Source organism: Mirounga angustirostris, unplaced genomic scaffold, assembly GCF_029215605.1.
Source record: "Mirounga angustirostris isolate CCGP_5_RB_7025 unplaced genomic scaffold, mMirAng1.0.hap1 SCAF_10, whole genome shotgun sequence".
NCBI classification, from domain to species: domain Eukaryota; kingdom Metazoa; phylum Chordata; class Mammalia; order Carnivora; family Phocidae; genus Mirounga; species Mirounga angustirostris.
In genome coordinates, this window is record NW_026991718.1 from 127,302,205 (window position 1) to 127,308,221 (window position 6,017).

Sequence of the window (6,017 nt, forward strand, 5' to 3'; positions counted from 1 at the left end):
TATCAACCTCATGGGGTTGCTGGAGAGATAAAATGCTTTTTTAAATTCCTTTAGCACAGAGTGAGGAGGGGACACTAGAACAGCTGATATTTACCCAGCCGTCATACCCAGTTTTTAATCCTCACGACAACTGGATGCAGCAAATTCTAGGGATATCCCCATTGTAGAGATGAGAAAACAGACTCAGAGCTAACAGGAGGAGGGATGAGGATGAAAACACAAGCCACTTATCCACGATGCTCCTAAACGTTTACTCGCATAGATTCCTTGGTTCTCGTAGGGAATTTCTGGTAAGCAAAATTGACAGTAGAGCAAATTCCCGTGCAGAGGACCTCACAGGAGGAATAGGTTAAGCCCGACGGCCCGGGGCATGCTGGGTATTATAGTTCAGCGGCGTCGCGGAGCCTATCGGGAGTTGTGGTCCTCTGCGCCAAAGCTCCCTCGGAGAGGCTCCGCCCCCGCCCTCGGAAGTCTACGGCCAGTCCCCAGGGCCGGATTCTTCTGGTGCCTGCGCTTCATCTCCGCCTTGCGTTGGAGCTGGTAGCTTCAGCTGATGTGGCTAAGAGTCCTGTTTATCGGATTGTTGGGAAGATTAAGATGGTTAATGGAACTAAAGAATTTACAAAAGGCCTTGACACAGAGCAAGTGCTATATAAGCATTAGCTACTATTTTTCTTACTATTTTTTAACCCTCGGTGACCCCTGCAAAGTAGCTTTTATCATCTGTTTGTCAGATGAGGAAACTGAGGCTCGGTGGCGTTAGAATGCTTTCCCAGCGTCACACAACAAGGAAGGAGTAGGAAGGAGTAAAATCAGGTTTGGAATTCAGTTCTCTTAACCCTGGGGCACCTGCCGTTGCCTCTGTGGAACCTGGGAGGGTTTTTTTGGTTTGTTTTTTGTTTTTTGAAGATTTTATTTATTTGACAGAGAGAGGCACAGCGAGAGAGGGAACAGAGCAGGGGGAGTGGGAGAGGGAGAAGCAGGCTTCCCGCCGAGCAGGGAGCCCGATGCGGGGCGCGATCCCAGGACCCTGGGATCATGACCTCAGCGAAGGCAGACGCTTAACGACTGAGCCACCCAGGCTCCCCGAACCTGGGCGGTTTTTAAGCAAAGCGTGGAGCTGCTGAAGGAATCCTGGGGCTGTTTACCTACAGGTTTCTTTCTTTCTTTTCTTTCTGGATGTTAGTATTTTTAAGTACTATCAATGCCCAACATGGGGCTCGAGCGCACAACAGCGAGATCAAGAGTCGCATGCTCTTCTACCGGCCCAGCCAGACGCCCCTACTTACAGGTTTCTTAAGACATGAGATAATAAGTCTTTATTGCTTCAGCTGCTCTTAAAGGTGGGTTTTTGTTACCTACAGTCAAAAGCATACCTAATAGGTACAGAAGCTGGCACAGTGCCCCAGTGAAGAGACACAGATGTGGACTGTTCCACAGTGTTCATTCAGAGACTATTCTCAACAAGGTGGGAAAACATCTGGGCAGTTTGGGGATCTCTGTGATGTGAAAGGCATAAGTAGTATATTCAAAATGTAAAAAAAATGCAATATACTTTTTATAAAACTGACAGTATTATTTTTTAGAGCAACACTCCTCAAACTCGACTGTGCACACGAATCACTAGGAATCTTGTTAAAATGCAGATTCTGATTCTGTGTGTGTCCCGGGGGGCGGGGGTTGTGCTGAGATTCTACATTTCTAACAAGTGCCTAGGGGATGCACAGAGGACACTTTGAGTAGCAACCTTGTGGATAACATTGTATAATTTTATGTTTATATTTCCAATTTATAGTTAAGAAAAACCCCCAACCTTCTGCTATAACTTTTATAATACAAACTACAGAAAGCAAAACTGACAAATTGTTGACAGAGGAAGGGTCATGGGCACCCGGAAGACAGAGTCAAATGCCTGGGGAGGGGGTCTGTGGTTGATGGGGGGTGGGAGACACATTTGCTAATGGCATTTCATGGCACATACATGGAATTATATCCCTCTGGGGGGGGATATGCTACGTCTGAAGTGTAGCATTAAGATGTTTTATCTAACATTTGATGAATTTGCTGAAGTCTGCAACCCAAAAGGGATGGGAGTGCGTGGAGTAGGGGGTAATGGTACAACATATTTACTCATTCCCCTCTTGATGGACATCTGAATTGTTTCCGTTGGCTTCTTCCTATACAATTTATTTCTGTACTGTCTGAATTTTGTATCATCTGTTACTTTTATGGTCAGGGAAAAATAAATAAGAACCAGAAGTCTGGGGTGGCCAGGGAGGGGGAACCAAAGGATGAGTTTCCCTATATTACAAAGAATCCTTGCAACTCATCGTGAAAAAAAGATAAACACTCCAAAAGAAAGATGTTAATCATAGCAAACATTTGTGCAACATTTACTATGTTCCAGGAGCATAGGGTTTTGCATATATTAATTAATCTTCACAACTACACTATACAGTCTACCATTATTATCCCTTCTTACAGATGAAGAAACAAACACAGAGAGGTTTAGTAACTTGGCCAAAACATGATCTTGTAAGTGGCAGAGCCAGGATTTGAACCCCAAGCTCTTAACCACTACTACCCTGCTTCCCAAGAAAAATAAGAAAAGGGCATGTACAGAGTAAGGAAATGAGGTAAGATACCTGATCTCACTCAACATATTGCATTTTAGTGATTCTAAGATGCACATTTTTACATTCAAACATCTCTGGAATCAGGATGCATCTTACAATCAGTGATATCTTAGATTCAATGAAATAGAGTAAGAGAAATGTAAATTAAAACCAACTATCAGGTTGGCAAAGGACAAAACGCTTGATAACACGCTGTTGGCAAGGGTGTGGGGAACCTGGCACTCTCCAGAGTTGTGAGTTTAGATGGGCAATTGGAAGGCAATTTGGTGTGAGCTATCCGAATGGAACACAGACAGCCTGGGCCCAACAATTTGGTTCCTAGGACCTGACCCCTCAGGTCTACTGACCCTCGTGAGCGAAGACATAGGTTCTCCTGTGCACACAAACAGCAGTTCATATTACCCAAGATTGAAATGTCCAACAAAAGATGAGTTAAAGGGACGCCTGGGTGGCTCAGTCGGTTAAGCGGCTGCCTTCGGCCCAGGTCGTGATTCCAGGGTCCTGGGATCGAGTCCCACATTGGGATCCTTGCTCAACAGGGAGCCTGCTTCTCCCTCTCTCTCCCTCTGCTTGTGCTCTCTCTGTCAAATAAATAAAATCTTTAAAAAAAAAAAAAAAAGACGAGTTAAAACATGAAAGTCCATTCTGAAGTTGGAATGCTACACAGCTGTCAAAAAGAGGAAAGGAGGGCGCCTGGGTGGCTCCGTTGGTTGAGCGACTGCCTTCGGCTCAAGTCATGATCCTGGAGTCCCGGGATCGCGTCCCGCGTCGGGCTCCCTGATCGGCAGGGGGTCTGCTTCTCCCTCTGACCCTCCCCCCTCTCATGTGCTCTCTCTCTCTCTCTCAAATAAATAAATAAAATCTTAAAAAAAAAAAAAAGAGGAAAGGAAGGGGTTGATGGAACACTGTCTCCATAATACACTAAGGGAAAAAAGGCAAGTGCAGAACTGTGTATGTAATATTCTCCCTATCACGTGAAAGTGGGGGCGGGCATGCCTCTCTGCCTGTCCGAGGGACTTGCAAGGGTCTTGTTGCAATAATGGCGTCTGGGGAGGGAAACTGAGGGCTTGGGGGAACTCGAGTGGGAGCAATTTACTCTTCACTCTAGATCAGGAGTTGGTAGACTTTTAATTTTTATTCTATTTTTATTTATTTTAGTTTTTTAAAGATTTTATTTATTTGACAGAGAGAGACACGGCGAGAGAGGGAACACAAGCAGGGGGAGTGGGAGAGGGAGAAGCAGGCCTCCAGAGGAGCAGGGAGCCTGATGCAGGGCTCGATCCCAGGACCCTGGGATCATGACCTGAGCCGAAGGAAGACGCTTAATGACTGAGCCACCCAGGCGCCCCTAGGAGTTGGTAGACTTTTAAAAAATTTATTATTATTATTTTATTTTATTTTTTTTTGTAAAGGGCCAGATAGTATTTTAGGCTTTGAGGGCCGTTTGGCTCTCAACTTTGCCTCTGTATTGGACAAAATGCAAATGAATGGCTGTGGCTATGTACCAGTAAAACTTTACCAACACACTGAAATTTGAACTATGTGTTAGGGGATACTCTTTTTTTTAATACCCCCCCAACCACTTAAAAAAAATGCTCATGGGGCCATGATTTGGCTCCCTGGCGGTATCAGCTGACCCTGATCTAGATCCTTTTGTATTGATTCTTATTCTTTTTTTTTTTTTTTTAGATTATTTATTTATTTATTTTATTATTTGAGAGACAGAGAATGAGAGACAGAGAGCATGAGAGGGAGGAGGGTCAGAGGGAGAAGCAGACTCCCTGCCGAGCAGGGAGCCCGATGCGGGACTCGATCCCGGGACTCCAGGATCATGACCTGAGCCGAAGGCAGTCGCTTAACCAACTGAGCCACCCAGGTGCCCTTGATTCTTATTCTTTACCTTATGCATGCATTACCTATTAAAAAATGTTTGGGGCGTCTGGGTGGCTCAGTCGGTTAAGTGTCCAACTCTTGATTTTGGCTCAGGTCATGATCTCAGGGTTGTGACATCGAGCCCCGTGTTGGGCTCCAAGCTCAGTATGGTCTGTTTGAGGTTCTCTCTCTCCCTCTGCTCCTCCCCCTGCTCACGCTCTCTCTCTCCCTCTTTCAAATAAATAAAATAAATAAGTAAGTGTTTAAAGGGTAGCTTGAAATTTTTAGGTTTATCAAAGGGAGTGGCATTAAAGTTGGGGATAGGTGTCCCGCCCAGACCCCCTCTAAGAAGAAGCCAGCACAGTGGGGGATTGCATGACGTTCCCAGCCAAGCTGGGAAGGCGTTTGCCCTGCATTGCTTGCTACCTGCCCCACTCCACCACCAGATAGCAGCACAAATCCACCAAAAAGCGGGCCATCCCCGCACAGCTGGGAAGCTGAGGGCAGAAGTCAGCCCGTACACCTGTTTTATTTTGCCTACCATCTGTTTAAAAAATGGAGCCAGCATTTAAAAAAAAATCTGGATTTCTGGTTCCTCTTTAATCAGCTGATGTGAGCAGTGGCTGCCCTCTGGGCCTGAGGTCCCCAGCGCATCCCAGTCCTCAGTGTCAGCGGCTCTTTCCCATCCTGCTGTGTAGCTATTTTTTTGCAGGGGACACATTTCTCACTCGCCACCTGCCTCCTCACCTCCATCCCTCCACTGGGGCTACAGGCCGGTGTTAAAGCATAAGGGCTTTGGGGCAGATTAGGGCTCAGGTCCCAGGCCTGCCATCTATCAGCTGTGTGACCTTGGGCCTGTTCCATGACCCCAGTGCCTTAGGGTCCTTGTGTGCAAATGGGGCTGAATGTACTCACCTCTCAGATTCAATGCATGGAGCTCCGTGCAGTCTGGCGGGTGGTCAGCATGCGTGGATAGGAGCATTTTCCCCTGCCCGGCCCTCACAAGCCCTTGTTTGCAATCCCCTCGGCCCAATCTCACAAATGACCCCAACACAGACACAAGACATAACTGAAGGTTCTGAGGGTGTTTTTCCAGCCCCTGGGATTCAGGAGCAGTGAAGACAAGTCTGCATGTTAGGCCTGGCTCTGTCTTACTGGTTGTGATATCTTGGGCACGTCAGTTCATTGGTGGACTCAGGCTGGTTTTTTTGTTTTTGTTGTTGCTGTTGTTTGCTCTGGGCAATTAAGACAGGTTGGTAGGCCTGGAAAATCTCTCCACTGGGGCCTGTGAACTAGAAACCAACCTCTGCAGCCCCAAAGGTGCTTATCTGACCCTTCTGAAGTTTCACTCTCTGCCCCACCCACTGTAGACTTCCTTTGATAACACCTTACTTTTTCTTTTGGGAACAAATCACCTTTCCTCCTCTCATCCTGTGGCTTGTGAAGTGTTGTTTTCACCCCTGCAACCCCAGGTGGCATGTTTCAAACCTGGCCAACCAGAACCATTCA